Source organism: Lontra canadensis, unplaced genomic scaffold (genome assembly GCF_010015895.1).
Source record: "Lontra canadensis isolate GAN:19392208 unplaced genomic scaffold, GSC_riverotter_1.0 scaffold160, whole genome shotgun sequence".
NCBI classification, from domain to species: Eukaryota; Metazoa; Chordata; class Mammalia; order Carnivora; family Mustelidae; genus Lontra; species Lontra canadensis.
Window position 1 is genome coordinate 939,188 of NW_022631154.1, and position 23,374 is coordinate 962,561.

At 62.9% G+C, this 23,374-nt stretch overlaps 1 protein-coding gene across 1 annotated transcript in view; it reads right to left on the reverse strand.

Moving 5' to 3' along the window:
- Nucleotides 1–23,374, reverse strand: part of KCNN3 (potassium calcium-activated channel subfamily N member 3) — a 119,892-nt gene that overhangs the window by 86,120 nt on the left and 10,398 nt on the right. The window lies entirely within an intron of this gene.

Consider the following 23,374-nt stretch of genomic DNA (forward strand, 5'->3'; position numbering starts at 1 on the left):
GGAGTCAATCTCTTGCCAGCCTGGACCTCCCCCCCCTCTGAACCTGAACCAGAGGACTCCTGGGCTCCTTCCATCTCTGACCACTCGGGGTTTCCTTGGGCGTGAATTAGAATGTCCTGCAGGTGTTCTCCCCACCCAGGTGAAGTCAGGAGCAGGGAGGAAGGCAAGGGTGGCAGAGGGGCTGCTGGGGAGCCAAGAGGGGTCTCCCTGCAGAGGGTGGGGCAGGCAGGGGTGGGCCCCGTGTTCACTGTCTCTTCCAGCCCCAGGCCACTCATGCTCTGGACACAGCCCCTTCCCAGCTGTGTGACCTCATGCTGTCCGCTCCTCCTCGCTCTGCCCCAACCGTCCCCTGTGTCCAGTGGGGATAACGTGAGACCCTGCCTCCCAGGGCCACTGGGAAGAATGAAGGCATGTTTGGAGATGTAAAGTCTCCAGACCTATGCCCAGCAGGGTCAGGTGTCCAGGCTGGGGCGCAGTGCCCTGCTGGGCATTGGGAAGCCAGGAGATAGGGACAACCCTGGTCCCCCGGGAAGATGGGGACACCACCTGAGCAGAGCAGCCGGTGGGCCAGGCAGCAGGTCGAGGGCTCAGTCCTGAGACGCACAGCCTGGGAGCAACAGCCCCACGCCCGCAACCAGTGGCTCATGCCCACACCGATTCCTACAAGGCAGCTTCTGCTGTGCAAGGTGGCGTCACATGGCTGCTCTCATACGTGCTCATGATGGTCTTTGGCCTCTATCCCAACTGGACGTTACAGGAGGCGGCTCCAGGGGTGAGTGGCTTGGGCCCGGGTTCAAAGCCAAGGTTTCTGACTCGCACCCAGAGCCCTGCCCTCAGACCCCCGGCCCTCTTGCAATGAGAAACAAGCAGGAGCGAGGTCGGACCCCTGGGAGCAGATCCAAATGGCAGCTCTGGTCGTGGGAGGCGTCTCCCAGCTAGGAGACGATGAATGGACAAGTGAGGCCCCACAGGGCTGGGGAGGGCACCACGGCCAGAGGGGACAGACCACCCGGGACAATCTCAAAGGCAGAGGGACAGCAGCTCGGGTCCGCAGGGTTAGGTGGCGGCGTCCAGCCGGGCAAGCTCGGGGGTCGGAGAGGCCCGGGACCCGCAGTGGCCCCGTGCTCCCCAGCCCTGCCCCGGCAGGCTGAGACAAGAACCTCTCCCTGGGCCTGTCACCCCCTGCAGGCATCTGGTACAGTTGCTGGCTGGGGCCCCCTTTGTGCTGGGGACCCGAGGAGAAGGAACGCAGCCTCCCTGCCTGCCTGCCCTGCCCTCCGTGACGGCTCAGCCCTTCTCACTGCTGGAGCCCTGCGGGACCAGCGGGCGATCAGGGTGCCCCGCCTGCTGGAAGCTTCCGCCGATCTGGCCTTGCACAGGCCCCAGTCTGGGTGCCGCACAGGCTCCCCAACCAGGAGCCCTCCATCCACACTGCCCTGATGACCGTCTACACCTCAGCCAGCTTCCACGGAGGCTCTGTGGTCCACACCGCAGTGCAGAGCCAGCGGCCGCTGGTTCCAGGCACACACGTGAACAGGGCCTCGGGACGCCCTGGGAGGGTTCCCGTCTCTGAGAGCACGACTGGGTGCTGGAAATACCACCCAAGCCTAGAGGTCCGACCCACAGAGGCCTGAACGCAGCCTGGACCCGGCCGCTTCGGGACAAGGCGATCATCCTGACAGGGACAACGGGGCCGGCTCTCCCTGCTCTTGAGCCGGAAATGACCCTAACTTCTCCCTCCAAGGGCTCAGAAGGCTTCTGGGGAGCATCACGCCTCCCCTGGGAAGGCCTCGGGATCAGCTGCACATTTCAACATCTAATTTATTTCTTTTGGCAGAAATGAACTAAAATCTGAATCCAAGTCTATTCCCATCATTTTTAGAGGATGAGGTGGAGGGAAAGGGGCTGCCACCCCTCCTCTGGGCCTCTTCCTTTTGTTCTAAAACTCAAAGCCTTTACATAAGAGGTGCCTTCCACCCACTCCTTGGTTCTGGTCAGCTCCAGCCCCACGGGGCACGAGCTTTGTCCTGGAGCCACGGGACCCTCTCCTCCCTGCAGACCTCCCGGCATTCTCTGCCCCGTGTCCATGAAAAATAAACTATCAACAATTTTTAGTAGCTGGAAAACATGTCAAAGTCTGGCTGGACTAGAAATGTCTTCCAGTTGCTAAAATGTGGAATTTCCATCTTTTCTTTGCTGCCTCAGCTCCAGCAAAGCTTGAAATCGATACCGTTCTTGGGGGGATAGTCGTGAACAAGTCAGCTGCGCCCACCCCACAGGGCACCTGCCACCCACTTTGCCCCACAGGCTCCCACCAGAGGGTCCGAAGGGCTGCTAGGCTGGGAGGGGGTCCCCTCGAGTGCCAGCCCTCTCCTCAGCATCTCAGAGCTCTTCACGACGGAGCGGTGACCCCAGCACACAGGAACGCAGAGAAACATCCCCGCAGATGAATCATTTTTAAAGCCATTTATTCCTTAATGCCCAACACTGTCAGAGTGGTCACATACATTTAAGAGTGGCCAGCGATGGGCCACCAGATAGCCACTTAAAACCATTTCTGTCGAGAGTACGTGAAGAGGAAAAGCCCATGACACCCGGTGAAAAACCCCGACACCAAAGCTGCATAGATGGTCCTTCCACTTACTTTTAATTGTTTTACTTTTTTTAACCTGAAAACGACTGAGACTACAGCATCGCACGATATAGTGTCGGGGCACATGGGCTGTCGCGAGCCGCTCTGCAGCCAGCCGGAGGGAGCCTGCCGCCCCGAGAGCGCCGCGCACTACAGGGGCTTGACAAGTGCATCTGGAACTTTCCCCTCCACCCACCGTGCCCCGGGTGCCCCCACAGACCAGGCCAAGACATCTCCGTGTGTTGAGAATCAGGGAGACAAGGTGACTTCGCCAAGGTCACACAACTAGCCCAGATTTCGGCCATCTACTGGACTTTCCACCGACCGGTCCTCCCCTGCCACCTGAGACCGCTCCGCCGTCCTCACAGAGGCTGACCACGGCCATCCATCGGGGCTGCGGACGAGACTCCTGGGAGGGTTGCGGGGGGCACTGCCTTCCCGTGAGGGGCCCCTACCCACCGGCGAGCCCTGCACACACTGTGACCTTTCGCCGAGGACTCCGGCTGGCCCACAGCACCGCGGAGGGCCTGCCATGCCTGCTGGGCCCCATCGAGCCACGTTTACGGGGCACCAAACAGACTCTGACATGCTCTCCAACGCGGGGAGGCAGGACTCCAGAAGCCAGGGTGCACGCCTCCTCTGTGCCCCCAGATCCCGTGCCCCGCCCATGCACGGGCACCCCTGACCCCCTCCGGCCACGCCCCATGCTCTCCAGTCTCTGCAGCGACGACTCTCAGGGCCGCTCACCTGTCCTGCCCCAGCCTGTGCTCCCCGAGGCTGGGTGGAGGGTGGGGGAGTGTGTCCCCCGTCTCTGCCCAGCCTGTGGCCTCCAAACATGGGGCACAATTGTAGTGGCAAAGGCAGATCTTCCAGAGACGCTGGAGTCCTAAATGTGTTTAACTGTTTGCGACACTCGAAAAACAAGAGAAAATCGGAGTCCCGGGGCACGGACATGAGGCTCACCAAGGGAAGAGCGTGCAGGGGGACCCCCAGCCGAGCGGACGCCCCCCAAGCGTGCGTACGTGTTCCTGCATCTGTGGTCGCCCGGTGGTTTCTGTCACTGGCCAGGACCCCGGGGGGGGGATGTCACCTAACACTTGCATTTGCTGAACTAAGCTCTGCACGCTGCCCTCCACCCGGGAAACCGTAGCTGCAGAAACGTTCTCGTCTATAAGGTCACCTTTCCCTCAGCCTCACCGAGAGGCTGTAAACCCGATGGCCGCTCGGCGCCAGCATGACCTCCGGCTCTGGACCGGCTGTCCCAGTCAGACACGCTCCGGATGCGGCGCACGTCGGAACCAGCCCTGGGGCGCAGGAAGCCTGGATTCCTGGGTGCTGCCCTCTGCACCCCTGCCCCTCCCTCGGCTCTCCCGCCCCTGCCCCAGGACCTCTCCTTCTGCCCACTCTCCCTGTCCTTCATGGCGGTGCCCTGCGGGGCTCCTGGCCAAGCTCAGGCCCTTCCCCTCAGTGCTCCAACCGTCCCGGCCCCAGTGCACCTCCCGTACCAGTGGCTCGAGGCTGCGACACTGTACCACGACGCTCCCGGGCATCGGCTGTCTGCAGGGCCCAAACTTTCCTTCACTCCTCCGTCCACCCTGCAAGCGTTTCCTGAGTGCTCAGCCATGGCCAGGCCCTGCACTGGGCACCTGTAAAACGCCAGGGGCTCCCCACCTCCTCCACCCCCACCCGCCGAGCAGGGATCCCACCAGGCTGGGGAAGGGGCAGGTGGGGAGGGCCCAGAGAAGCGGGGTTAGGATGCTCAGAAATGGGCAAGAAGCCCCAGGGGAGGGAAGAGGCCTGCAGGCGGCCCTCTCGGTGACAAGGGGCCCTTGACCCTGACCCTGACCCTATGCCCTGCAGGTGAGGTGAGGAGTGCGGACAGCACCTTCCCCATGGAGAGGCTCTGAGCCGGCTCGCGCCCCCACCGAGTCTGGGGCGCCTAAGGGATGTTCTCGAGGGGCACAGAGCTGAGGCTGAGGCAGCCACCCTCCCCTCTGGCCCAGACGCCAGCAGCGACACCGTGAGCTGGCTGACGGGGACCAGGAGCGGGGCCCGGACCCGCAACCAATGGGAGACAGCTTCTCTCCCTGTCCTCAGTCCTTGGGGGATTCTGGCTGTTTCTGGGAGCTCTGCTCCGGGCCCGGACGCAATGCGCCCGGAACACCCGCCCGCCCGCCAGTGCCCCGCTCCCTTCCTGAGTCCCCCACCTGCCTCGCCATCCGCACTTCCACGGGGGTGGCCCACAGCCACGGCCACGGGAGCCCAATGGCCCACCGCTGCGAGCTGGCTTGCGCGCCAGGTGGACGCCCCAGAAGGACGGGGTCTCCCTTCATCCACTCCCAGGGTGTCGTCAGGCACACCATAGGTCAATAAAGACGAGCTGAATGTTAACTCTGAATGAAGACGGCCACTTCCGTCCTGACTTTGCAGACACAGCCAGGTGCTGCGACCCCTGCTCTGGACCCTCCAAGCAACCCCACCGGGCCCAGGACACCCACTCCCTCGCCCACCACCCCTGAGCAAGGAGGAGGCAGGGCCCCGGGGGAGCCGGAGTCTTGGCCCATGGACCATCCAGGCCCTGCCTTCCTGGTGAGATGGACCCTGTCTCACCTGCCCCCTGACAAGGCCATCCTCATTTCACCACTGCACTCCCGTCCCCTTCTGGCACGACGGACCAGGGCAGCCTCAGGTCAGGGCTGGGGGAAGGACACATCCCAACAGGCATGGTCAGGGCTAGCCCACTGTGGAGAGGGCAGCGGTCCCAAAATAACACCCACCAGGTCAGGTTGGCCTGGTGCACTTCTCCGTGGCCTCCACTCAGTCATTCCTAGAAGGAGATGGAGCTTGACGTCTGAGGACACCAGGCACTTAGTAACAAGGACATTCGGGTCTGAGCAGAGGGACGTGATGCTTCGTGAAGCCTGCACGACGGCCCAGACACCAGTTAAGAGATGACCCACCCTGGCCCCGGCTCTCCTCTGCCTGATGCCCCAAGGAAGGAAAAAGGACGTTTGGGAGACGATGGTACTAAAATCCCGAGTCAGACGGGTCACTCCCAAGGCCACAAACATGACTCCAATTAGGGAGCCGGTCTCCTCTGTGAGGTCTGAGCAGACGGGGACCGGCAGGGCGCGCGTTCTCGGCGCACGCTCGCCCACGGTCCACCTTCCTGCCCACTCACAACACGGGCAAAGATTCCGTGCGGTTCAGTGCAGTGTCTCATCACAAGCCTGCCTCATGCCGGTCCAGCTCCGCATGAGGAGGTCCTTCTGACGGCAGCCGAAAGCGGGCCCACCGAGGGAAGCACTCGACAAATGTTCACCGGGCAGTGGGTGTGTAAGGGTCCGTCCCCACAGCCCCGGGGGGACCTCCACGCCAAGGCCGAGTGAGACCCGGGGTTAATCCCCCAAGCTCTCCAGGCAGTGCGGGGCCCGAGAGAAGCTGCCAGGCCCCAGCAGCCCGGCCCGCTCTAGCACTAAGGGACGTTGGGGCCACGGCTGAACAGTTGACTCCTGGGTACTGACATCTGAAAAACTTCAGTGATTCTAACGTGCAGGCCAGGGATGGGAACTGTTGCTCGAGAGGCACAAGAAAATTCCAGAAAGCTGGGCACCACCCCAGTCCTCAGGACAAACTGCCAAACAGGTGTGTGGATCCCCAGAATCTTGGAGTGAAAAGGAAGCTCAAGGGGCACCTGGGGGCCCCCGTCATTGCACGTCTGCCTGCGGCTCAGGTCATGATCTCCGGGTCCTGGGATTGAGCCCTGCATCCGGCTCTCTGCTCGTTGGGAAGCCTGCTTCTCCCTCTCCCACTCCCCCTGCCTGTGTTCCCTCTCTCGCTGTGTCTCTGTCAAATAAATAAATAAATGAATAAGTAAACCCTGTTAAAAAAAAGAAACTCAAAAGCCATGAAGTTAAATAACACAGGACTCTCTGTGAGAGTCATGGCATGTGGTCAGTGTACTTGATTACCTCCAGGGACAGGGAACTCACTCTCTATCACTACTTTGGAAGGCTCTGACTTTCTCAAGGATCTGGATTCTGTCTTCTCGGCTGCTCTGCACCCAGTAAAGAAACAAACGAAGCCCCATTTTGACAGTAGTATTGGAGACGCCAGCACCAGAGTCCTGGATCAGTGGGACCCTGACCCAGGCACAGAAGGCCATGCCCAGAGGCATCCTTGGAGACCAGCTAGCCAAGCAGGTTTCGCTCGGTGTGAGGACATGGTGAGCACAGGCTGGCTCAGCGCCCATCCAGCACCAGCCGGGGTCAAAGCAAGGCTTAGAACCTGGGTGCTGGCCTGCCCACCCTCTCTTCTCTGCTTATGAAAATAAAACTACCCTGAATTTACACACTCTCCATAAGCCAGATCCCTGTCCTGGACATCACCCCCCAGTTTCTCGCCTGGCCGCTGCGTCTCCTCCTCCAGTAAACACTCCTGACGGTCTTCCGCCCGCCCCTGCCCAGGAAATGTGCGAGCCCTCGGCCTGCAGGCACCGGCCCCACTCCCGCCCTGCAAGGTGCACACCCACCGCTGCTTCTCTCCGGCCGGGCTGATGCACACCTGCACCCCAGGAGAGGCTCTGGGGCGTCCGTTCCGACAGCCTCAGGGTCCCAAGTCACAGAGAACCACGTAACCTTGCTTTGCCCCAGGCGGGACAGGACCCTGGGGAAGACTGCCTGGTTTCCCATCACCCTGGACAGACAGCACGGCTCCGCTTGCCAAGACTGTGCTCCCACGCTTCTTCCAGCTGGCAGAAGCCCCCGCCTTCTGAAGTGTTCTAGAATGTTTGAACAAATAACCGCGCTTCCTCGACGGCTGGCTTCAAAGTCGGTTCATGTGCTCTTGTTTAAGCCCATCGGGCCCCAAGCCAATAAAACGGAAGGAAATCACTTCGCTCGCGGGAGGCTGTGTGCACACACCAGGCTCCAGCCTGGCCCAGCCCCTCCCACCTGCCCCAGGACGGGCAGCCCCGCTCACAGAGCTGCGGGAGCCCCGGGTCAGCGCATGGCCACGAACCGGGGAGTTCGCCCTTGGATGCCAGTGACTTGAGACGAAAGCCGCACCCCTGGGGGCAGAGAAGCTCATGCTGGTCTTGGAGACGCCAAGTGGGGCCTGCAGACCACCCCCGCCCACCCCTGTCCCTCCCACTCCCTCCCCTCCTCTGCCCACAGTTCCACCTCTCCGGCTGGGGCAGAAGCAACACTAGAATCTCGGTACTTCCGGCCTCATCCAACAACCCCACTGCCCACTCGCAGCCGGGTGCCCGAGGCAAGCCCGTCCACATGGGCAAAGTGTTCCCTGAGCCTGGCAATGTTTGGGCCCACTGAAAATCTTAAGATCCCCAGGAATCCCACGTGGTGAGAAAACCACGGCGGGGCCGGCTGCACGGATGTCTCTGAGAGCTGATAGGAGCGTCCCAGGTAAGAATCAGCCCTGTCCGCACTCCGCCCCCCAACACCGTGCGCCCTTGTGTGCCCCCAGGCCCGGCTGCCGCAGCAGGATGCTGAGGACAGCACCCCCTCCCTCCCTCCCACAGCCGCGTCCCACCCCGGGTGCACAGACTTAGCTGGAGGGGGCCTTCTAGATCACCTAGCCCCATTCCCCCTCTTTCCCTGCAAGGAAATGAGGTGCAGAGAAGGGCTCTCTCCTTCTAATCTGCTCCAGCCACACACCAATAGCAGAAAACGCTCATCTCACCCTGAGTCTTCTGAGGGCTGGGCTAGTGTTGCCCCCCGTCCCGTCCTGGCCGCCTGACATCAGGGCCCCCCTCAGGCCCTGCCATCCCTCCAAGGGGCTCTGCCTGGTCGGGGGGAGGGGGGCGGGCATTTCTCCCACGGTTAATTCAGAGCAAATCGGGGGAAACAACCCCGACCTACTGTAGGTTCTCCATCTTGTTTTTGCTTAAAAATAGAAGAGCTTAAACATAAACAAAGGGAAATGGTCTGGAAAAATAACCAGTCGGCACAGAACAATGGGTACTCTGGCCCTGGCCCCGGTCAGCACCAGGAAAACTGCTTTGCAGAAACTCAGCTCCGGGCCTCGTGGCCACTGCACAGGCCCCCAGTTGTGAGCAAGTGCTGGGCAATGTGGAGGAAGTGACGCAGACCCGCCCCAGGCTGTGAACGGGCCACACGGCACTTTCCCGACGCCCCCTCTCCCACCCGGCACCAAACTCTGGCCCACCCTTGGCCAGAGGCGCCGCCCATTCCAGCAGCGGGCACCCCGCGAGCCACATCCCCTGCCCATGTCTGAGCCGGCTCCTCCGCGGGCCCAGAGGCGGCGGACTGGGTGCCTGTCTGCGCAGAGCTTCAAGGCTCCCGTGGCCCGAGGGTCCCTGGGATGCGGCCCGGCCCCATGCAGCACGGGTAGGACCGTGTCCACACCCAGGGGAGTCGTGAACCTCAGTTCCTCCGCGCGTGTATTTTACCTGCTCCCGTCCTGCAAGAACTCGACAGCCCCGACCTCCTGGCAGGGGCTCACCCCCCCTGGGGTGGACTCACAGCAGAGCCACTTTGAGGCAGGAGCCCATGGTTCCCGCAGGGCACTGTTCTGGGGATCCTGTCAGCAGGAGCAAACTCCACAAGGATCCCCCAAGTCCTATGACCTGCCAGACCCCAAGTCTACTCATTGTCACCCATTCCACATAGGATCTCACCTAATCCTCACAACAAGGAACTGTCGTCCCCACTTGACAAATGGGGAAACTGAGGCACAGAGTGATTGCACTATCTGATGAGATCCCAAGGGGAGTGCAGGAGCCTTCTGATTCCAGCCTCAGGTGCGGAGGCCCGTGCTCCCTGTGTGTGCGGTCCCTTGGCAGCCACTGGCCTGAAGCCACAGCTGCTGGCTCTCACCCCCCGGGTCACAGAGCCCTTCACCCCAGCCCGCTGGCCGCCTCTGCGTGGGGCTGACCACAGGGAAGCCAGACCGCAGCCCACAATGGGACCAGTCCACTCCACCCCCATCCTTAACATCTACCGACACAGAGGAAGAGTCCTTTCTTCCCCCCGGAGTTCTTCCGACGAAGAGTGGGCAGAGAGCACCCCAGGGTCTGTGCATGGCACGGCCACGCCTCCCAGCAGCCGCGGGCAGCGGGGGGGACAGTTTGCACTTGCTGCCTGGCACGATTATTAATACGAATAGGAACCACAAACGTGCTACTCCCCAAAGTCTCCCCGTCCGGACGGAGAATCTAACCATCGTCCCAGACATGGAGCCTCTGTCAGGTCTGGGAGGCCTAAGGGCCCGGCTGCCCATGTCTCCCGCCCTGAGCCGTGGCACGGCAGCGTTCCAGGCCACCATGAGCAGCCCCTCTGCCACGGTCCCAGCCCCCAGGCTTGCGGACAAGCACCATCTTCTGGATCAAGCCTCGTTAGTGGACACGGCGTCGCTGCGCCTGCCTTCATAACGACGGTCTGTCATTCCTCCCAGTGTTGCCTCTGTCGTGGGCAACCACGGGCCTAGCGGGCCTTCCCTTGCCGACCGGAACTTCTCAGCCCAGAGGAGTTGCGGCGACCGTGGAACATCAGAACGTGTTTACTACTAGATGGTTGTGTCCCAGACACCAGTGAAGGGTTTCCTGCTTATGAAGCACTTTTTGGGCCTAGTTTTCTAGTTGACTTCTGGGTGGTAAGGACAGCCATTCCCAGCTCACAGATGGGAAAACTGACATGTGTCCCAGGGCCACACAGCTCGAGACCCCAAATCTCCTAACACTGTGTTGCCCAAACGCTCTTTTCTTCACAGACCCGTGAATGCGGCCTGCCTGGGAGTTCTCAGGGACGTGCCATTCGAGCTGCAGTGGCCAGACAGCCCACCCCAGGCTGAGGCGACGGCCTCTGACGGCACCGGGAGCTGGGCCTGCCTAGGCGTCTGTCCCTGCAGGCTTTCCCGCAGATCCTGCACCTGGAGCCTTCCTCACTGACAGGAAGGAAAAGCAAAGACAGAAACTCCAAGAAGAGTATGTCCACACCAGAAGAACACACCAACACAGAGACCCAGAGCTCCTCTGCCCAGGGCTGAGCTGGGAGAGCCTGGCTGGCGAGGAGATGGCAGGACACCCGCAGCCCCCTCTGGGAATTTCTCGGTGTGAGATGGGGACATCTTCGCTTGAGGAGCTCCTGCCCCAGATGGACGGTGTCCTGTGCTGGGCACAGAACGTGGGCTCAGAGCAGACAGCCAAGGTCCTCCTCCAGCCCTAAGCCTCAGTTTACAGATGGGAAACCGCGGCACCAGGGGATGGGAGCAGCCCTGGGCACAGCCTGCCAGGGTGGGGCCGAGCCAGCACGGGGCCTGTCCCTCTGAGGGGTCCTCTCTGGCTGTGGCTGGGACCCACAGCAGGGACCAAGGACGGTTCAGGCACCGGCTGGCTCCCCTCAGCCGTGCCCCCTTGCCCCGGCCGCCATGAGCAGCTGTGCCCCTGTTTCCCAAGGACAAGGTTGGCGATTGTCAGCTCACAGTTCTAGGTCTGAGCCACACTCCGTGCTACGTCCCCGAGACCCTGCAGCGCCTGGACTCCCATGGGGGGGTCATCCCCGACTCCGAGCTGTCCTGTGCAGGGTCCGGGTCCTAGTTCTGTCCCCGTGACCTGATACTCAGTAAATACTTGATGAGCGAGTGAGTGACAGGAGGGCAGAGCACGAGGAACAACCCCATCACAGGTCCAGCCAACCAGGCCGTTCATGTGGGACTGGCGGGAGGTGGCAGGGGGTGGGGGCGGCCTGGAGCCACCATCACTTTCCTCATCCCACAGACTCAACAGATACTCACTTGCTTAGAACACACTGTTTAAGCCTTTACATGTAACAGCTGTGAGCACAGGCAAGGAAAACCGGAATCCTCGCCCGGGGAAGCTCTGACCTCGGGAGAAGCGGTGCTCCTGGAGGAGAGCCTGTCCTCCCAGCCACAGCCATCTCAGCACCACTGGCGAGGGGCTGGGGCCCCGGGCAGGAGCAGACGCCGGGCCCCTGAGCCCCCAGCACAGAGGGCAACACGCAGAGCCTCACCCGTCAGCTCAGGGGCAGGACGGCTCGTCCAGACACACTGACGTGGCCCCAGCTTCCGGGCCGCCTCCCCAGATCAGCTGCTGGTGTCACCGGGGGGGCCAGCAGCTGGGACGCCCGGCCGGACGGATGGTCTCGCTGAAGAAGCCCAGCTGGGCCCTGGGCTTGGGGGAGCCAGAAGGGCGTTCCGCGGGCTGGAAAGGGCCAGGCAGTGCGAGCTATGGGGGTCAGAGGGCACATCCTTCCTGGGGAACCCTGCCTGCTCCCTCCAGCTGCCACCAGCTGTGCGCGGCGACATCCAGCAGACACGGGTCAGGTGGCCAGAGGTGGATGGACGACGTCCGCACTGGGGTCTGGGCCCAAGTCACCCAGCAGCTGGGTCCAGACCCGGACGGTAGCTCCAGAGGCCCCGAACCCTGCACTCCCAGCGGCTACCGGCCTCACGTCTCCAGGGCCCGCAGGATGGAGGTGGGTCCCCTGAGCAAGGCACCTGCATGACGGGGCTCCTGTTGCCCTTCCCAGCCTCACTCACACCACAGACCTTCCCCTTCCAACCCCACACGTTCCTCGGGTGCCCTCAAAACCCCGCTGTGGGCCTGCGACCCCCAGCAGCGCCCCCTCCCACACGGCCCCCTCCTCTCTGCACCCTCCCCCTGAGCGAGAGTGGAGGGGCAGATCCCGAGAGCCCAGGGTGCAGGGACCAGCTGTCCGTCCTCTCATGGGGTCTTTGCGCCCCCGCCCCTTGCACGGTGCCTGGTACCTGAGAAAAACTCCACTCGTGTCTGCGGAATTCATTATCTAATGAGGGCATACATGGCCCGTGGGCAGCACGGAAAGGGCCTCCTTCCCTTCCTCACAGAGCTTCTCCACCTGCAGAAGGGCCAACAGCCTCTGGCCTGGATGGGTTAGGATATGCTCTAACCCCAATTTTCCTTCTCCTCTCCCTCCCTCCCCAAGCCTAAGGGTGGCAGTAGCCACCATGACCAGGGCTCAAGGGAGGCGGTGTCTGTGCAGGAAAACCGCAGCAGGGGGCCCGGGAGACCTGGGCCCAGGAGACGAGGGCAGTGCCTCAGCCCACCGAGTGGCAGGTCACAGACAGTGACAGTACAGCAGCTGGGCGGGCCTCAGTCACCTGTGATGTCACACCCACTGCCCCTGCCTTGTCCCCAGCCTGTGCGTCCGCATTATGAGAAGCAGCTCCTGTGTTCGGGAGGAGCAGGGAGGCCCCGGAAGGCCCCTCGCGGCTCAGAGAGACGCGGTTTGATGGACCATTTCCTTTCGAAATTCTGCTTTCCCCACTCAAAGTAGGAACAGGGGGTCACCTGCTGGGCTTCCCCCGACCATCTCCCGGTAGGGAGAAAGGTGCCCAAAGGGCAGGAGGGCAGAGGACCTGACCTGCGGGTGGAGGAGAAACCCACGGAGTGGGCGGGCCGGGACCCCGAGAACACACCAGGGCCCCGGGGCTCAGCCAGGCTCGGCTGTCACCTGCACGGCTAAGGGGCTCCTGCCGTGTGCCTGGGGCAGACCCTCAGCAGACCATCTGGGTGTTTCCAAAGCAGTCCGGGCCTCCTGAGAGCATTTCCGGGGACCCTGGCCACCAGGGGACTAGTTTTGGGGAGTGGAGAGCAGAGGCAAACCGGTGGAGTCAGGGAGCCGTATCCAGAGCGGACAGCTGCGCCTTCCCAGAGTCTGAGGACAGCGCTTGGGGAGTCGGGGGTCTCCAGGCTCAGCCTGAGAACCGGGCAGGAGCAGCACCAGAAACCGGACCTCCCTGTTCTCTATTTGCCTCTTGTAATTTATCTAGTGTTTCCCAAAAGGTCACTGGGTGGTGATTTCAATATTGTAAAATTTGTAGAGATGCTCTAAAAGAAATGTACAAATTTCACGGGTTTACACTGGCTTAAAGGTAATATATTTGATTAAAAGCGTCTAATCTGAGTACACTTGGGGTAGGATTTGGTGACCGGCTGGTTAGAGATCCAAAGGGCCTGTGCTATTAAAGGATTCCCTGTGTTTGGGGGTGGTGAGAGCAGGAGTCTAAGGCACTCGCTGGGGTAGGATTTGTGGACGGAGGAGAAGGTGGAAAAGTGTTCTGTGGCTCACCAAATGCTACACAGCCCCCTCCCTGGAGCAGGGACCTGGGTACAGGACCAAGGACCCCCTTCTCACTTCCCCTCTTGGGCAGCATCTGCTAAATCCAATCTCCGCGGTTCAGAGGGAAAGGAACAAGGAATTGCCTGAAGGAGACGACCCCCACCCCACCCTGGGCTGGCAGGAACCCCTCCTCCTTACTCAGGCTGGGCCCCTGCGGGATCTGGGGTCCCTCACTCCTCCGCCCAAGCCCCTCCCCCGCTGCATCCCCACGGACACCCTGCCCAGAGCCCCCAAGGTCGGGCCACCACACCCGGGCCAGGCGCACTGTAGGCCAACACCTTGGGCTTCTGCCTCCCGGGGACCTCGTGGGTCTAGTGCTCCCGTCCCCAAAGCCACCAGGAGGAGACTAGTGGGGGCACCCCAGCTAAGTGACCCCAGGGTTAAGGAGGGACTTTGTGAGTAAAGATGGGCCAAGGAGAGCCATCAGGGTCAAGCCTCAGGGCAAGCCCTTCCTGCCCCTCCAGACCCCACACTGAGCAGAGGGGGATAACCAAATAACCCTCCCTCGTCCGACCCCCAGACCCGTGATGGCCGCTCCAGACTTTGCCGATCATTAGCGTCCCCTGGGGAGTTTCCAAAGTCCCTGACGGGCAGGTTGTCCTGGGCCTATCCACCAGGAGGGCTGGAAGCCGGCATGTGCACTTCAAGATCCACAGGTGACTCCAAAATGGAGCCACATTTGGTACCACCGAGGCGTGTGCTACCAATTAATACCAATGGGCATGTCACCCCCAAGTAATAAGGAAACCGACCCTCAGAGCAGCGGAGAACTCGCCTAAAGTCACACGGGCTCACACGGGCTCACACGGGCTCACACGTCTCTGAGTCCAGTATGGGGCCCCCGATGGCCAGCTCCCGCAGGACGTCTGCACTACCAGGCACGGCTCTCGCGCCCGGCGCCCCTCCAAGCAGCCCCGGGGCCGGGACCCTGTGTGCAGCGCTGGGTCTGCCCCGCCCCCTCCAAGAACCCCACTCCAGTTCTCTCCACAACAGAGGCCCCGAGGGCCCCGAGAGCACGGTGAGATGAGGGAGTCACACTCAGAGGTGCCCGTGTGTGAGTCCGCACGGCCGCTGCTGTAGAGAAGACCAGGGATGAGCACGTGGGGGCGCGCCCAGGGGGGCTGAGACCAGAAACCCACGGCTGGCCACTGGCTGGGGGCCTTGGGGCCAATCACGTCCCCTCTCTGAACCTCAGAGCCCCCATTCTAGGGTCTGCGTGGGCGTGGGCCCAGGAACACCACACCGTCCCCTGCAGGCAAACAGAGGCCACAGGCGGGGGGCACCCACAGACCCCCAGCCTGGGGGGGGGTGGCCTGGCCAGGCTGGGGAGGAGCTCAGGAGGGGGCAAGGTGACGAGCCCCTGGGATCACCTCCACCTGCCCCAACCCACCGACCTGCAGCCCACGCTGCCTTCTTCCAGGCACCACACGGCAACTGGGTCCCACAGGGGCCATTCAGGCTGCCCCCATGAGCCTTCCTGGGCCTCCCAAAATTAACTCCCCGTGGGACTTTGTTCCTGGGCACATCTCTCTCCTCACACACATCCCGCTGACCGCGCCCACCACCTGCTTTCACCGCGGGGCCCTAAGACCCACGGAGAGCCTCAGAGCCCACCTGCCTGGAGAGAAGGGTCTGGGCTTGTGTCAGCTGAGCCAGCAATGGGTCAAGATCAGGAAGCCTGGCCACAAGCCGACAGGGGGCCCAAGCCCGTACTCACCGGTCTACGCAGTGGGGCTACCCCAAGTGCCGTGAGTCAGGACTAAGCAGCTTGGGCGGGGGGGGCGGGGGGGCGCGCGGGGCCTGCCACTGCCGGGGGGTGGGGGGGTTGGCAAATGACAGCAATGAGCTCCGTTTTGTCTCCACGGTCCGCACACCCAGCGTGAGCCCCGGCCCCCAGGGCGTGGTGTCTGCTCTGTGAGGACCTGAGCGGGACACCAGCCCATCTGCAGCTGGACAGGCCACTCGGCCTTCCCAGGAGCTGGACGCCCCCTCCCCAGCCGGGCTCACCCCTGCAGCCTCCACGCAGACGCTCCCCTTACCCAGAACAAGAAGCTGCCCCCTACCCCCACCAGGCATCGGAACTCACGTGCCCCCCACCATACCTCAGCCTTCAGGTGGGCCAGGGCCCCGGGGGCCAGGAGGGACACGCAGAAGGTGGGCTGCTTGGCCACAGAGGCTGAGACCCTGGGAGGCAACGCGCAGAGGTGCCGGAGAACAGCCGGGGAGTCAGTGAGGGGCTCTTGCCTGCACTGGCCCCAGGGCCCAGGGCTGGCCCACACGGACACTGCGATGGGGATGCGGTGCCCTGGGGACTCCCAGGGAAGGTCATCTGGGCAGGAACAGTGGCTGGGGGTCAGCAGGCCAGTGGGGGAGGGCGCAGTGGCTGGCCCAGAAAGAACGGGCGCCCCTCCCCATGCCCCAGGACGACATCACGCGTCCATCACAGCACTGCCCCCATGAAGCTCACACCGCCCCTCAGAATCGTCTCAACACCGCCCTTCTGGCAGTTAGCCCTGTGGTTCCGTGGACGTGACCCCGGGGAAGCCCCACCTAGGTGCCCACATCCCGCCAACCCTGCCGTGGGCGCCTCCAGGAAGGGCCTGAGCGCTCAGCGTGGAGAGCCACGGAGCCCACCTGCCTGGGTCCACACGGGCTCTGGATGGAAACGGAGGCACCTGCCCTGGGGAGCAGATCTGGAAGGGGGGTTGCTTGCCCCCCGGCCCCGAGCACCCCCTCTTCCCCGCAGGGCGCGTCCACGCAGGTGCCTGGAGGCCGGTCCTGATGCGCGCGTCTGCTTCAGGCGCCGCGGGGCCGGAGGTGTCTGGTCCAGAGCAGACCCGACCTCACCGTGAGCCAGAGCCCTCCGAGCCTCTGGCGGGGAAGAGGCCAAGCTCACCGTCTGGGCCCCCAGACCTCAGCCAGTCCTGGGGCCACTGTCCCCCTCGTCCGGGCCGCTGAGCCTTTCCAGTCTAGACAGAGATACTCCACAATCCTTCCACAAACCTTCCACGCGGGCCGTCCCACAACCCCGTTTAAACCACGACAACGAAACCCGGGAAAAGCTCGTTTTGATGCTCATGGGCAACCTTGTTATTCACGGGAGGAGGAGAACCGCGGATCCAGCCCGTCTCCTGCATCCTACTCGGCGGGGCAAGGGGCAGCCTGCCGGTCCTCGGCCGGGGGCTTTCCTTCTCGACCCCCAAGGGCCGGTCCCACAGGGCGGGGGACACACCCTCTCCCTGCCCACCTCCAAAGGGCCTGGCAAGGCCTCTGCAGCCACGGCCCGCATGCCTCCCCCCTATCCTGCCCTGTTCCCTCTTCCCTGCGGGGGTCTCTAGGCCCCAGGCCCCCAGGCGCTGCAGTCCTGAAGGCTCCCTGGGAAGTCCCCCTCCCAACGTGGCGATGGGACGGACCTCAGAGCTTCTGGGGACTGGGGGGCCTCAGGACCTCCGCACCACACGGGCGAAGGTCATCACTGACCGGGCTCAGGACAGTGGCCGCGGCTCAAGCCAGAGGCCGACTCACCTGTACTCGTTCTCCTCAGTTGTACCTACTTTTCCCCACTCTGCGCAGACAACGTCCCTCGGGTCTGCCCCCGCCGGCCCTGTGCCCAGGCCCCTCGGCACTCCGCCTCCCTGCCAGCTCCCCCGGAGACCGCCCTCAGGGGTGACCCTGCCCTGCTGCTTGCTGCCCTTATGGCAGGAGGGGTGCATGTGAATGAAGAGCTCTGTCCGTCCCTGGCGCCTGTGGCCATCTGGACCCACCGCGGCACTGCGAGGCAAGCTCCACAGACCCAGTGCCGTCCTCACCCCTGCCCATGCATGTGGGGACGCTGAGGCAGATCTCGAAGCCATCCTGGGAATGGCAGGTAGAGCCCACCCTTGGCCCAGGGCTCCCCCCCCACTCCCCGCCCCGCCACCCCTTCATTCCCATGCGGACATTCACCCGGAGCCCCTGGCCCGGCTCGGTGGGGAGACCACAGCCCTCGCCTCACGGGACCCGCCTGCCAACGTGACTGCTGCGTGGGAGATGCTGCCCTTTGGAGAGCCCAGGCTTCTGCCCAGGTCATCGACCCCAAACCCCCTCTTGGCCGTTTGTTGAGTGAAGGACAGCCCACCTGTGCCCTTACCTGAAGCGTTCACACAAGCCCCCGGTGCAGGTGCCTAACCCCGGGCCCCACACACAGCCCCAGGTGGCCGGATGCCAGGCCGCCTCCCAGGCAGGAGAGGCCGCGCCCCACCTCCTGAGCGTCCGGTGGGGTCCCGAACCCAGGGCAGGCAGCTCGGGGTAGGGGAGGGCTCGCAGCTCTGGGCTCCAAGGGGGCCCAGGCTCCGAGCAGAGCAGAGCAGGCCTCGACCCTCATACACAGCCTGGCTCCCCGGGGCGCAGAGACGTCAAGCCCCACACATGAGCCACCCCACCTCTTGCCTCCCCTCACTTCTCCTCGCGAACGGCGCCGGTCCCCGTCCAGCCAGACGCCCTGTTCCCACCCACGAGCCGCCCCTGCTGCAGCTTGACCACACCGCCCTCCTCCTGCGCCTCCCAACGCGCTCTGTGCCCTCAGACCTGAGTGCCAACTCCGGGCCTGTGACCGGCTTCCGGGCCCTTTTCCAGTCTCTGGTGCCCAGCACTTCCAGGAAAGCCTGTCTCCTCCGTCCCTCCCTGAGAACACCTGGCACTGTCCACACTGGGCCTCGGCCAGGCTGTCCCTGCAGCTTGGAACGCTCTCCCCCTTGGCCTCACAAAGCCTCACCGTCCTTCCCAGCCCAGCACACCCCGCGCCTCCTCCGAGAAGCTCCAGACACCAAGAGTCACAGGTGTGCCCTCAACACGCTGCCGTGCCTGCCCCAGGAGGCCTCACCCTGGGAGCCGGCCACCCCCAACCACGAGCTGTCTGCCTCCGTGCCCCCCAGCGACTCTGAGGCTGGTGGCATCATAGAAGGGGCAACTGCAGAAGTCTACCCGGGACGTGGAGACCCTTCCCCATGGTGGGTCCTGTCTGTCCCCAGGGCTCAGAGCTCAGAGCAAACACTGATTTCCTGCGGCAGCCCCTGGGCAATCCTGGCCCATTCACCCCAGAAGGATCCTGGCAGTGCCCAGGCTGGCGCACTCTGATGTCTCTCCCCTGCCAGGAAAGCCTCCTGCTCACCCCACTCTGTCTCCGACTCTCACGGCACAGGAACAAGGACCAGTTCCACCGGTTCAAGGAAACACCAAACAAGGGGCCTGATGCAGCGGGTCTGGGAGGAGGCTGTGTGGCCTGGCAGGGACAGAGGGGGTCCTGGGCTCCCTTCCCCAGCAGTCCCCTTAGGGCTGGGGTGACTGTCCCCTTGCCCACCCCCCCCGCCTCCCGCCCTGAGTGGCCCTGGAGACACCATGGTCCAGATGACGGACTAGAGCCAGCCTGCAGGGAGGCAGACGCAGACACTAGGAACAAGGAAATGCCCTGCAGCCTCCAGCCTTGACCTGGGCCTCCGGCTGCTGGCCCAGAGCCCATGGCCACAAGGGCCGCCCGTGAGTGAGGCCGGGGGCGCAGGTTCAGGGCGCCGGGTCAGGACGCCGGGTCAGGGCGCCGGGTCAGGATGCCAGGTTAGGGTGCTAGGTTAGGGAGCTGCGCTGCCCCCCCATGAGACGTGAGCGGTTCTCTCTCACCCCGAGAACCTGTGTGTGTCGCCCAAAGTCCCCCCGTTCTCTCTTCCCTGTCCTGTGCCAGAGCAGATGGCCTCCTGCGCCGCACCCCACCCCCTCCCCTGGGGCAGTGCAGGCCTGGCCAGGGAAGGAGGACAGGAACACGCAGGTGCCCAGAGCCAGCGCTCACCAGGCATCGAGTCCCTAGCAGGGACCCCACGTCAACACGGCTTCACAACACTACAAGGCAGGCGCCAGCCGCCCTGCACCAAAGGGCGATCAGGCTCAAACATCAAGCCACCAGAGTCCGCCAGCCAGTGAGGCCCAGAGTCCGGGTCTGCCCCACAGAGCGCCTGTGGCCGGCAGGTCTAGACCTCACCCTCCAGGCCCAGGGCCCAGCATAGGCAGGCGATGGAGAAGGCCTTCAGGGCCACTCGTGGTGCCCTTCCCGACTCCCTCCTGGCAGTGAGGGGCCAGGTGGGACAGCTCCCCACATGCCCCCCAGAGCCCTGGACACTGGGCTGGACGGCAGGTGAGCGTGGGGCAGGCCGACCCTGAGGAGCTGCTGCTGCTTCCCCTCACCCCTGCCCCAGGCCCACGAGTGGATGCACAGGAAAATCAGACATGCGGACCCGTGGACGTGCGTCTTGTTTCCGTGACTGCGTGTGAAGTCAGGCCTCCCAGTGGACCTCTCAGCTACAGAGGACCCTCCTGACGTGCCAAACGGACCTGGGGTCAGCCGAGAGCAGGAAAACATGACTTGAAATGTGGCTCTGACCCAGAAAGACCTCTGGGGCCTCCGAGGAGGGCGCGTGGTGGGGATGGAGGGAACTTCGGTGAATTTTTTTTAAACGTGGCCCGGGGTGCCACAGACGGTTTTCAGGAACCGGCAGGGAGCCAGCCGTCATGGCAGGGACCCAGATAGAGCCCCCCCCCAGGCCCTGTCCTCTGACCTCCCACTGTCTCTGGGGCACGTGCTACCCACTGACACACCTCAACCTCAGTCCAACCCCAGAATCTTCCAAATCCCATCTTCCCTCCAACACCATTTCTCCCTGGCCTCCACGCTGGCTCACGGAAACTCCTCCTTGCATTTGTTGGGTGACCTCCAGACTCCCCCTTTCTCTGCCCCCCTCCCAGCACCAGAGCAGCCCATAGCCGGCCAGGGATGACCTCCACCCCGGGACTCCAAGGGTCCCAGCACACCTCACCATTAGCCTGTGCCCGCCTGCCAGGCACCATGGCCCTCACCGGTCGCCGGACTGGGGCTCCTTTCTCCCCACCCCCTGTCTGTTCCCAACTCAGCAGCCAGAGGGTCCTATTAAAGTGTGAGTCAGACCTCATGATGCCACTCAGAGGCCTCCGTCTGCCTCACCTCACGCCACGGAGCCTGCAGCGCCCCCCCATGCACCCCCCAGGCCCTCGTCCCTTGGGGAGTTGGCCCCGCAGACCCTCACAGCCCTGAGACCTCACTGTCCAACACAGTGGACCTTGGCCATGTGATCACTGGGCCATGCCACGTAGCTACTACAACAGGATTTTAAAATATATTTCATTTCTAGCATTTACATTTAAAAATTGATGGTTGGTTGGGCGCCTGGGTGGCTCAGTGGGTAAAGCCTTTGCCTTCGGCTCACGTCATGATCTCAGGGTCCTGGGATCAAGCCCCGAGTCGGGCTCCCTGCTCAGTGGGGAGCCTGCTTCTCCCTCTCCCTCTGCCTTCTGCCCCGCTCGTGTGCTCTCTCTCTCAAATAAATAAAATCTAAAAAAAATACTGATAGTAGGGGACCCACGGGTGCCAGTCAGTTAAGCAACTGACTCTTGGTTTTGGCTCAGGTCGTGACCTTGGGCTCCGGGCTCCGTGGGGAGTCTGCTTAGGATTCTCTTGTCCCTTCCCCACTCATGTTCCTTCTCTCTCTAAAATAAATAAATCCTTTTTAAAAACTGGAAGTCCACGTTTTTATTGGAAAACGTTTAGATATACTTGCAACAGCTTGGGTGTGAGTCCACTTCTCTCACTGTCAGTTCTGAGCCCCAGTACGGATCTGGGATTCCATGGTCAGGTCAGGGTCCGACGGCGGGCAGGCCCTGGGAGGCACACGCTGCACTTCAAAGACTCAGATGAAACACAGAGCGGGAACAGTCCACAATCCCCTCCACTGATGACACGTCGCAACGGTGGTCTCTTTACTATGCTGGATTCAGTAAGAAAGAGCGAGGACAGGAACTTCCCGTGTCTCTTCCATTCCACGTGTACAGGGTTCCTGGGCAGCGCCAGGCCCCAGGCGCCGGGCATCCCGTCCGCAGGGGTGAAGCTGCGCAGGCTGGCGGGCAGCCGGCCAACCCAGCCTTCCCGGTCCCCCTTCCTCCTCCCTCAACTCCGGCAGACCCTTGCACAGATGTCCCCTGGGGGAGGCCTTCCCGGACACTGGCTCAGAATCCCGACTCTCCCGTGCCTTGCCCTCCAGCTTTGCTTTCCTTGATTGCGTTCAACACCTCCCAGCAGGGGCCTGTGTCAGAGTTCAGCGTCCGTTTTAGCCACGACCCGGGTCCTCCCGGAGGCCGTGGCTTCCGTGGGCTGTGGTTTTTTCCACCATCCCTGTGGGGGAACGGGCACATGCTAGACATTCAACAAACGGTAGCTGGAGATTGCTCTGGGGAGTGCGGGCACACAGTAGGTGCAGGTGGGGCTGCTACCAGGATCACTGGGGAAACAGAGAGCAGCCAGGTGCAGTCTCACCAGGGAAGGTAAAAGCAAGTAGCGAGGTCCCTGCCTCAGGTACGGCCCTGCCCCACACCCCCAGGAAAGCCGCTGTGGGCACTCTTGGCGAAGGTACATTTCCTCTCCTTCCCATCGACTTTTATTCTCCCAGGGAGAAGACAAATCTGTTTCCCTTCCACCAAAAGGACTCAAGCCATGGCTACTTACATTATAGTAATTAAATCCCTGCTGCTAGGAGAGCTCGGGAGGGAGCAGGCCTCAAGCCAAGGGCTGGCCTGCAGGGAAGCAGACAGTGGGGAGGGAGGCTGGCCAGAAGGGCCTGTCTCTCTCAGCTGTTTCCCAAGAGTGACAAAACCCACTTAGCCACAATGATCTGGCAGGCTTTGCTCCCGGGACTGGGGGCTAAACCTCGCCCTGCCATCCCCCCCCCTCACTTCCTGACCCCATCTGGCCCTCACCTCCCTCCTGGAGGAGCTGTTCTGTACACAACCTCACGTCTCCCATTTTCCAGATGACAAAACTGAGGCCAGAAGCCTGAAGCCAGACCTCCCAAACCCAGCCCAGGGCCTTCGTCAGCACCACATCTCCGCTGGTGCTCAGCATGGGCCGACAACCACGTCACATGCTCTGCCCACGGTGGTGTCCCGCTGAACCCTCACAATGCCCCACAACCACGTTGTCACATGCTCTGCCCACGGTGGTGTCCTGTTGAACACCCACACTGCCCCAGATGTGGGGCCACGATTAACCCCCAAGGAGACAGAAGACAAGCATGAAGGCAACTCGCCCCACGCCGCGCACGTGTAAGCGATAGACACAGGGTTCAAAGCCAGACCTGCTGTGCTCTCCCGAGGCCAGGCTCTCCCGGGGAGTGGGACCTGCAGAGCCGGCTGGGAGGCGGCCGCAGGTGGATGGGATGACAGATGTGGAGGGACATGGGGGCCGCGGGGGACAGGCCACGTGGGAGACCTAGCCTCAGGCTGGGGGTCAGATCCAGGCCATGTGCACCTGCTTCTGTCCCTTAGAACACAGACACCCTCCCCAACCAGCCTGCGGGCCCAGGCCTCGGCGAGTGTTGGATCCCAAAGCCAAGCAGGACACCTGGTACCTGTCGACCTCCTCCGTGGGGGACCTCAGCCCCGGAGCCCAGCCCGCGCTCCAACATCCCGGGGTTCCCGGAGGGTCAACAAACCTGTCAATCGATAGCCCTCCCTCCTAACGAGCTCCAGTCAC